The following is an 11,187-nucleotide window of genomic DNA, read 5'->3' as shown; positions in this document are numbered from 1 at the left end:
GTGAAGTATTTGTTGCTGCAATATTGTTATGTTTAATGCTTGTCACTAGTGCACGAGTGGCATGATCTTAGATCTAGGCTCTATAATTGTTGCTTAGATTGTATCTACAAATTGTATGCACATGTCTTTGTCCGGAACCCGAGGCCCCAAAGTGACCTCGAATTGGGATAACCGGAGGGGATGGCTTTGATATGAGGATCACATATTTCCACCAAGTATTAATGCTTTGCTCCGGCGCTCTATTAAAAGGAGTACCTTAATTACCAGTAGTTTCCCTTGAGGCCCCGCTACAAACGGGCTGGTAGGACAAAAGATGTTATGCAAGTTTATCATTGCAAGCACGTATGACTATATATGGAAAACATGCCTACGATATTAATAGACTGGATATTTTGTTTTAATGCTAAATTCAATTCTGTCAATTGCCCAGCTGTAATTTGTTCACCCAACACTTGTTATCTAGAGAGTTACCACTAGTGTAGATCGTCGGGAACCCCGGTCCTTTATTTCATCACCATTGCTTTTCAATCAACTGCGCGCTGGGATATTTTCCAGTGCCATCTCCTATGTGTTACTGCTACTGCTGTGTTACTATTGCTCTCATATTACTGTCGCATCACATTTCCCTATCAACACGCCATCAAAATAGTACCAACTATTTTCTAGCGCCGCATCATATTACCACTGCTTTCACATCACCCTATTGCTAGTGCTTTTCCAGGTGCAGCTGAATTGATAACTCCGCTGCCAAGGCTTATAAGTATTCTTTGGCTCCCCTTGTGTCGAATCAACAAATTTGGGTTTTACTTCCCTCGAAGACTGTTGTGATCCCCTATACTTGTGGGTCATCAAGACTATTTTTACGGCGCCGTTGCCGGGGAGCATAGCTCTACTTATAAGTTCACCTGGGGAGTAAACTCCACCTCTCTCGCTGTTTTTATTTCATTTTGTTTTGTCTAGTTTATTTTTGTCTTGTTTTATTTTTCCTATATATATGAAAATCCATAAATATTTGAAAAATCGAAAAACTAAAAATTGTTGTTATGGAAGGACCTACTTTATAGTCTATGGAACTTGCAGAAATATTTATGAAGTATAGAGAATCATATAAGGGCAAAGTCATTGGGACACTTAAAAAAATTTGGATGCAATTGCTAAAATTTTGCTTAAACGCCATGATATAAATTGTTGCTCTAAATAGGATACTAAACATCTTAAATTCCAATGTGGCTTTAGTGAAGAAGTTTTAATTTCGAACTATCATTGGAATAACTATATTAATCTTGGATTCGAAGAAGTAGAACAATTTGTATTATTTATGGGAGCCTCTGAAATAGAATCCTTCATGTCTAAAAATTATGAAACTTGTGTTGCTTGTCATGACCTTAAAGATTATGTCTCTTCTATCCTTGATTATTGCACAGAAAATTTCAGCAATAATTGTTATATCATTGATTATAAAGAGAGACTCATTTATGCACAAGAATGTATCCACAATTTGCAGGAACCCATGGAACAAGAAGTTGTTGAACCTGAAAGCTCATTATTAGATGAAAAAGAGGAGGAGAGTGATGAACAAAAGGAGGAAGAATGGATTACCTACCCATGCCAACCTTCTAATGAGAGTAACTCTTTATCTCTTACATTATTTGATTGCCCTCCATGCTCACCAAAGGAGGACGTATGTTATGTTCATGAGGATTCTCTTGAAATATTCCCTGTGAGTAAAACTTGTGAGAATAATTATGCTACTGTTATTTATAATAATCCATGCTATTTTGATAAATGTCATGATAATCCTTTATTTGTGCCTAATTCCAAAATGCATGGAACTAAAGAATTTTGCTTGGAGAGTGTTTATGATAAAGCTCTAGATGATGGTCCTATGTTACTTGATGCTATAAATTATAATGCTACTGAAAATAGGATTGCTACTAGTAGTCCCATACCTCTTGAGAATGATCAATCATCTTGTTATAAAATTGCTAAAAGTGGGTTTGATTGTTTTAATCCTACTATGTTTGAGCTTGATAAAAATTATGTGTTTGAAGATCATGAAAAGCATGCTTTATGTGATAGTTATATTATAGAGTTTATTCATGATGCTACTGAAAATTATTATGAGAGATGAAAAGATGGTTGTAGGAATTTACATGGTACTAAAACACGTCTCTACATGCTGAAAATTTTAAAGTTACTCTTGTTTTACCTTCACATGCTTGTCACTTTGTTCTTTGTGAATTTATTTGTGTACAAGATTCCCATGCACAGGAAGTGGGTAAGACTTAAATGTGTTTCATATTTTCTTCTTGATGCTCTCTTTTGCTTCAATTCATATTACATATGTGAGCATCTTCTCAAATTACTGAGCCTATCTTAATGGCTATAAAGAAAGAGCTTTTTGGGAGACAACCCATTATGTTTTTATTTCTGTTATTTTACTGTTTTGTTGAGTCTCGGAAGTCATTGCTACTATAATGACCTATCCTTATCATTTTTATTTAGTTTTTGTGCCAAGAGTAGCCTCTAATGGTAAGAAAGTAGTATTTGGGGAATTTGCAATTCTGTTTCTGTTTCTGGACTGTCGCGAGAAAAATCCGCATAAATCACCAGAACATCAACATGAGCTGAACATTTACGAGCATATTCCCCAGGTTATTATCTAACTTTCATTAGTTCAACATTTTTCGATCTGAGCGACGGACAAGTCTCAAAAAAATTGATCTTTAACTGCTGTTCTGTTTTGATGATTTCGCCATTAGTGCATTTGCCTCTTAATCTTTTTCTTTTTGAGTTCTTTTGAAAGAAGGAGCTTTCCGAAGAAGTTTATGCAGTAGCTAATGTTTTATTATAAGCTTTACATATGTCATAGCAGAACCAAGTGGATTGCTTATTTTGATTACACTAATATTGCTAATGAATTATGTTGAGTTTTGGGTGAAGGAAGTTTTCAAGTGTAGGGAGAGAAGAATGATGCCATATTGTGAAGAATGGACAAAATCTCAAGCTTGGGGATGTCCCCTGGACACCCCAAGAAATATCCAAGAGGTTCAAGCGTCAAAGCTTGGGGATGCCCGGGGCACCCCCTCTTCATCAGTAAAAAGCACCAGGTCATTTTTCTGTGCGCTATATTTTTATTGCTTCATGCATTATGTGTTATTCTTGAAGCGTCTTTTTTTGTGTGTGTTTTGTTTTGTTTTGTTTTCTATTCAATAAAGTTGGACCCATCATATTTGTTTTGGAGAGAGACACGCTCCACTTTAATTGCATGAACGCTCTAGTTTTCACTCATATGTTCAACGAGCGTTCTATTTTTTTAAGCTCTAGTTTTTCATTCATATTATGTTCGAGCTTGTTGGTTTTCTATATGAAAGTGAATTTATCTCTTTGATATCTACTGAATATTATCTATGAGAGTTGTTTCAAATAAGTTAATTGGTGTTGGATACGAGTAAGAAGTCTCATATTAATAGTGATGCAAATGAAAGATCTCCTTTGATGTTTCAATTGAGTTGACTTGATGATCATTTAGTTTTTGATTTTTAATATCACCATATGCTTTGCTTAATAAGTTTTGTTGCTATGCATGCTTATGGCCATTATTGCTCTCTTAGTCGATCGCCCCCTTTCTTTTGCTAGCCTTCATTTGTACTGAGTATGAGCTCTACTCGTGCATCCAACTCCCAAAAACCAAAATGCCAATCATGTCCACCATATCTACCTATATGTGGTATTTTATCACCACTCCAAAGTAAATTTCTTGTGTGCTACCTTTAAATCTTTCAAAAATTTATTCCTCGTTCCGTTCCGTGTGTTTTCCTCAGTTACCCGGCTAACACCAAAGGCTACCGCTGCTATGATCTGGTTTCTCACCACGTCATCACCTCCCAGCACGTGTACTTTGATGAGCATTGCTTTCCTTTTGCACCGAGACAGGTGGTCGCCACTCCTCCTTCGACTACTGATGGTCCCCGGCGTCGACGCCCTGCCCCGGCAGGTCCGCCGGCTGCAGCGCCCTCGAGTTCGGACTCGGGCACTGCCTCGTCGTTCTCTGCCGCGCCCTTGAGCTCTGGCTCGGGCGCTGCCTCGCCACCCTCTGGGTCACCCTTGAGCCATGTCTTGGGTGACCCCACGCCGACACCCGCGCCGACACCCGCGCCGACACCTGCGCCGCCGCCCGCCTCGATGCCGCCTGCATCGCCCTCGAGCCTCAGCTCGGGCGCCGCGCCATCTTTGCCGGGCGACGCGTCTTCGCCAGGTTCATCCGCCTCGACGACACCCTCGAGCCTCAGCTCGGGCGCCGCGCCATCTTTGTCCGGCTCCGCCTCCGCCTCCTCCGCCGCTGGCCACGGAGCCCCTCACGCGCGCCAGTGCAGGGATTCGCGTCCCGAGCACGCGGTACCCCTCGGACGAGTACGTATGCACCGCGTCGACTTCCGCGCCTTCACCATCCACGCCATCGCCCCTGCCCTCCTCTTCCCGGGCTGCTCTCCGCGACCCGCAGTGGCTTGCGGCCATGCAGGACGAGTTCGACGCCCTGCAGCGGAACCAGACATGGACGCTTGTTCCCCGACCCCCTCACGCCAACATCATCACCGGGAAGTGGGTCTTCAAGCACAAGTTCCATCCGGACGGTACTCTCGACCATCACAAGGTGCGGTGGGTGGTTCGTGGCTTTCGCCAGCGTGCCGGCGTCGACTTCACCGACATCTTCGCCCCGGTTGTCAAGCCCGGGACGATCCGCACCGTCCTTCAGCTTGCGGTCTCCCGTGCGTGGTCCGTGCACCAGATGGACGTCTCCAACGCCTTCCTTCACGGCCATCTCGAGGATCAGGTCTTCTGCCAGCAACCCACGGGTTTCATCGACAGCGCCCACCCCGACCATGTGTGCCTGCTCTCGCGCTCGTTATACGGGCTCAAGCAGGCCCCACACACCTGGTACCAGCGCATCGCAGCGTTTCTTCACCAACTCGGCTTCCGCTCCACCCGCTCCGATGCCTCGCTGTTTGTGTACAACAATTGTGCCACCATCGCGTACCTGCTGCTCTACGTCGACGACATCATCTTGACGGCCAGCTCCATGGACCTCCTGCGACAGATCACCGAGTGTCTTCGCGCTGAGTTTGGCCTCAAGGACTTGGGGCCCCTGCACTACTTCCTCGGCATCGAGGTCGTACGTCGCATCGACGGCTTCTTCCTTCATCAGCGCAAGTACGCCCACGAGCTCCTGGACCGCGCCGGTATGCTTAATTGCAAACCCGCGGCCACGCCGGCCTGTCGACACGAAGTCCAAGCTCTCCGTCACGGATGGTTCGTTGGCCACGGACGCGTCATTTTATCGCTCCATCGTCGGTGCCCTGCAGTACCTCACCTTGACCCGCCCCGAGCTGCAGTATGCTGTCCAGCAGGTGTGCCTTCACATGCATGCTCCGCGGGATCCTCATTGGGCTGCGGTCAAGCGGATCATCCGCTACATTCGTGGCACCATGGACTTCGGCCTCTCTCTCCACGCCTCCACCTCCACGGACATCATCGCCTACTCAGATGCTGATTGCGCAGGCTGCCCCGACACATGTCGCTCCACGTCTGGCTAATGCATCTACTTCGGACCTTCGCTCATCTCCTGGTCGTCTAAGCGACAACCCACGGTCTCTCCCTCCAGCACCGAAGCGGAGTACCGGGTTGTTGCTAACGCGGTTGCCGAGGTCTCCTGGCTGCGGTAATTCCTCGTTGAGCTCTCATGTCCTGTTGCCAAAGCCATCGTCGTCTATTGCGACAACGTCTCCGCCGTCTACCTCTCCGTCAACCCGGTCCACCATCGCCGTACCAAGCATATTGAGCTGGACATCCACTTTGTTCGGGAACAGGTGGCCCTTGGACACATTCGAGTACTCATGTGCCCACCTCCCAACAATTTGCGGATATCATGACTAGTCTATGCGTTCGCCCAAGCGACGCTTCGACTGCAGGGGGTGGGGGTGTTGAGATACATATCCTTGTATATCCGGATGTGTATCTTCTGTAGTTATGTATAGCGATACATATCTTTGTATTTATTATTGGGCCCGTCTCCTTCCTTGTATAGTCGAGGACGTGGCCTATATATGTAACGCCATATGCACCCAATCAATACATTGTGAGTTGCATCCCTTTCTATAGTTACCTAATTCCTAATACCTAAAAACTACACTGTTTTGTTGATGAGCAAGTTTGAGTTCAATGGGAAACCTCATCAAAGTAATGCTATTTTGAATTAGAGAAGGAGGATTATGTGTCAATATTACTCAAAGCATAACTGAAATTGAAAATCAATTGTCACAAGGATATTAGTTCAAGTGTTATCAGCCAACAGACAAATGAAAACAACCTATAGTTAATTTTGAAGAAATTTCAAATAATTTAATATTATTTAATAAGAATGCTTACTATGACTATACAAGAGTTGTTGATGAACATTTTTTTTCAACATCTGCAGGGCCATGGTTTTCGCAAGGAACTCATATCCATGCTTTTGGATCTTAGACCACGCTTCCTACTATTTCCAGGTATTTTCTTTGTTTTCCAAACCAGCCATTGGAATCTAAAATATCCGTTGTTCGGATGCAATGACTTTTCACTGTCCTACCATATGGATACCTTTCTCTTAGTCTAGAAAAATATGATTTAAACAAAAAACTTTCTAACATTTTCCGGCTGTAGACAATCTGAGTTAGGCATTTGTACGATTAATTTGATAGGAGGTTGCTTTGTTTAAGGCAATTGGTTAAAAAATGCATTTAGGTGGAAAGAAACAATTGGTCCATGCGAAGAAAGACCTGGGAATTTCGGAGATGTTTGGAATTACTGGACAGATGATGGCCTTAGTTATTATGAATTTCTTCAGGTATTCCTTGGTTAGTACCATATTGGGTTTTGCACTTTTGGTGTCATGTCGTGTCACCATTTATGACCATATGTTTCTTTTGAAATAGCTTGCTAAAGACTTAGGTGCTACACCAATCTGGTGGTGAACGTTGGTATAAATTATTTGCATTTTTATTTTTCACATATTTATTGTTTTAGTCATCATTAGTATACCCACTAACTTGGAGATCTTAAAATTTAGGTATCAACCATAATGATAAAGTTAACATCACAGACATTGCACCCCTTGTAGAGGCAAGTTTTCAGTGTCCTAGATCTTTCATTGTATGAATCAAACATTCAAACCTTCATGATGCAAGCGATAAATATTCTCCCTTAAACGCATTGCAAGCACAGTGATATTTTCAGTATCCATCATACCACACTGAAATTTCAGACCAATGCATTTCTGATAATTTCGAGTTTACTATTTTTAAGGCAATTCTGTTGTATTTTGCTACATGATGTATTAGATAGTTTTGAGTTTGCTAGGGGAAGTGCGGAATCAAGATGGGGTAGTGTTAGATCTTCCATGTGACATCTTGAGCCTTTCCTAGTTAAATATGTAGCCCTAGGGAACGAGGGTTGTATTTACAATTTTTACAGAGGTAAATTGCTGGCACTTTTTGATTATAACTTAGTTTTCCACTTCAGTACTCTTAAATACTCACATTACCTCAAATTATATCTTGCTTTGAATATACATTACCTCAAATTTACACTACGATACGAGAGGCTTATCCTGGCATTCAAATGATATCGAACTGTGATGGCTTACGTATATCACTTGATCATCCTGCTAATTTTATAATTTTCATGTAAAACTACTCACTCTGTCACTAGTTTTTTGGTTATATTTTCTTGATTGAAATATATTTAATGTTACATTTTTTGTAGGTCTATGGTAACATTATGGAGGTTTTCCTTAACAAGACCATATTTGACAATGCAACACGTACTTAGCCTAAGGTATGCAATGATTCCATTCTAGGTGTTTGTTAGTAGTATGTTGTTGCAGAAAATAAGCTTATGTATGGTGGAAACGGAACCCTTGTCGCTTCACTGGCAAAGGTTGCTTTCCTCAATGGTTTAGAGAAAAATAGGTGATCTCCTCTATCCTTCCTCCCTATCTGGATTATTTCTTGGGACCTGCGGAAATAACATTCAAGTGTGTTTTTGGAGATGCATAACCTTTTATAGATAAATTTTGACATTGCCTTTGGTAATTTTGACCCGATTCTAGTTTTGCTACAAGCTAAAATAAAAATAAAAGCATGTTCAGAAATGAACAAAAAAATGAATCGAGTAATCTCGTAAACATGTTACGGTGAGCAACAAGAACTACTCAAGTTGATGAGATAGTTATTTGTTCCCTTATTTGCAACAATGTGGTGCAGATGGCAAGCTATGCGCTACTCTTCGTCAATGACAATGATCATATGTTAGTATTAGCGTCTTGTATCTAGAATACTGGTCAATGGAAATTACAGTGATAACAAGAATATTATATTGCAGATGGATGCCAGATGCGATAGTCTTTAACTCATGGCAACATTATGGAACTCCTACCTGCTATTTTTTTGTGAATCAAGTGGTGCTATGCTCCATCCAATGAAAATCAACTCCATCTATTCTCCACAGTTGGCAGCTTCTTCAATCACTTGGCAAGGCAGTAAGATTAGCTTCCTCATACTGAAGGTGAAATCAACATTGTTGATTGCCTCCTAGCACGCATGGTGTGCTTGATTTGATTAGACGAAGTGTGGACTTGCCATTCATATTCATATCTGAGATGTCCCTATATGGCAAAACAATACTATGTGTAACTCAGGGGGCCACCGCCCCCTCCACCACCCTAGAATTTGAAGAATCTCTGAAGAAAATTTTATTTTAGGGACATGTGTACCTATGTGTAAGTGTCTTTTGCCCCCCCCCCCCCCCCGTTCCGTAATGTTACTATTTTTAATGTATTTTTGTTGTCTTTTGCTACATGATGTATTGGATTGTTTTGAGTTTGCTAGGGGAAGTGCGGAATCAAGATGGGGTAGTGTTAGATCTTCCATGCGACATCATGAGCCTTTCCTAGTTAAATATGTAGCCCTAGGGAACGAGGGCTGTATTTACGATTTTTTCAGAGGTAAATTGTTGGCACTTTTTGATTATAACTTAGTTTTCCACTTCATTATTCTTAAATACTCACATTACCTCAAATTATATCTTGCTTTGAATAGACATTACCTCAAATTTTACACTACGATACGAGAGGCTTATCCTGACATTCAAATGATATTGAACTGTGATGGCTTACGTTGCCACTTGATCATCTTGCTAATATTATAATTTTCATGTAAAACTATTCACTCTGTCACGAGTTTTTTGGTTATCTTTTCTTGATTGAATTATACTTAATGTTACATTTTCTGTAGGTCTATGGCAACATTACATAGGTTTTTCTTAACAAGACCATATTTGATAATGCAACACGTACTGAGCCTAAGGTATGCAGTGATTTCATTCCAGGTGTTTGTTAGTGAGTATGCAGTTGCAGAAAATAAGCCTATCTATGGTGGAAACGGAACCCTTGTCGCTTCACTGGCAGAGGCTGCTTTCCTCAACGGTTTAGACAAAAAAATAGGTGATCTCCTCTATCCTTCCTCCCTATCTAGATTATTTCTTGGGACCTGCGGAAATAACAATCGGGCATTCGTGTGTGTTTTTGGAGATGCATAAGCTTTCTGGATAAATTTTGACATTGCCATTGGTAATTATGACCCGATTCTAGTTTTGCTAACACAAGCTAAAATAAAAATAAAAGCATATTCATAAATTAACAAAAAAATGAATCGAGTAATCTCGTAAACATGTTACGGTGAGCAACAAGAGCTACTCAAGTTGATGAGATAGTTCTTTGTTCCCTCATTTGCAGCGATGTGGTGCAGATGGCAAGCTATGCGCCACTCCTCGTCAATGACAATGATCACATGTTAGTATTAGTGTCTTGTATCTAGAATATTGGTCAATGGAAATTGCAGTGATAACAAGAATATTATATTGCAGATGGATGCTAGATGCGATAGTCGTTAACTCATGGGAACATTATGGAACTCGTACCTGCTATTTTCTGTGAATGAAATGGTGCTCTGGTCCATCCAATCACAATCAACTCCAGCTACTCTCCACAACTGGCAGCTTCTGCAATCACTTGTAAGACACTAAGATTAGCTTCGTGAGAGTGAAGGTAAAATCAACATTATTGTTGATTGCCTCCTAGCCCGCATGGTGTGCTTGATTTGATTAGATGAACTATGGACTTGGCATTCATATTCATATCTGAGATGTCTATATATGGCAAAACAATTCTATGTGTAAGGCAGGGGGCCACCGCCCCCCCCCCCTCCCCCCCACAGCACCCTAGAATTTGAAGAATCTCGGAAGAAAATTTTATTTTAGGGACATGTGTACCTATGTGTAAGTGTCTTTTGCCCTCCCCCCAAAGGATTCACCTTTTCTCTTTTGCCCCCATAGATCTTGGCGAGGATCCACCACTGAATCTCATGATATCTCATGTCCAGCAATCCGTTGGATGAGAATTCGTTCAGTCAACCGAAGAAGGAAAGATGATGGTTGATTTATTGCAAACGTGTTTCGTTTTCAATTGCACTTTTTGAATCCATCTGCGAGCTCGTTTAATATTTGTATCTTACAAATGGGTGCAGGTGGTGTCGGTTATCAACGAGCTACCCAATGCTGCAGATGAGATGCGGGCCTTGTTGGCTCCTTACTCCTTCAATTCAATCTAGCTCTAGAAGTCTAAGATAACTAGTGGTACTAGTGGTTGTTAAGAAGAAGGTTTCGTTTTAGTAAACCGAAAACAAAACTATAAATGAAATGAACAAAAGTAAACTATCTATAAATAGGCAAGAAATTTAAAACAATAAGATAAAGTTCTTTTGGGGTTTTTGTTTGTTTTTGCAAGTAGTAAAAGTTTTTTTTGTATTTTCGGATTTAAATAATGCAGAAAATATAAAAGGTGATAAAAGTGATTAAAAGTGGTTTGTCATAATAAAAAGTGAACCGGGGTTCATGGGTTCACTTGTCTGCTCTCTCATAAAGTGTAATTGACATAAAACAGCTCATAGAAGATATAATATTGGTGGAAGTTTCTCATGTGCTTGATTAGCATTCATATGGGCATCACGTCCTAACATAAACATGACGCAACATATTTCACTTATACTCCTCTAGAAGGTGGAAACTCCACACAATCTAGAATTAAGATAAACA

General features: G+C 41.3%; 1 pseudogene; it reads left to right on the top strand.

Moving 5' to 3' along the window:
• Window positions 1–5,486: 5,486 nt before the first annotated feature.
• LOC124662519 lies at window positions 5,487–10,703 on the top strand (annotated as a pseudogene).
• The last annotated feature ends 484 nt before the right edge of the window (window positions 10,704–11,187 follow it).

Source organism: Lolium rigidum, chromosome 6 (assembly GCF_022539505.1).
Source record: "Lolium rigidum isolate FL_2022 chromosome 6, APGP_CSIRO_Lrig_0.1, whole genome shotgun sequence".
NCBI lineage: Eukaryota > Viridiplantae > Streptophyta > Magnoliopsida > Poales > Poaceae > Lolium > Lolium rigidum.
Note: the sequence above shows the minus strand (reverse complement) of the source record. Positions and strands in the feature narration are given on the sequence as shown.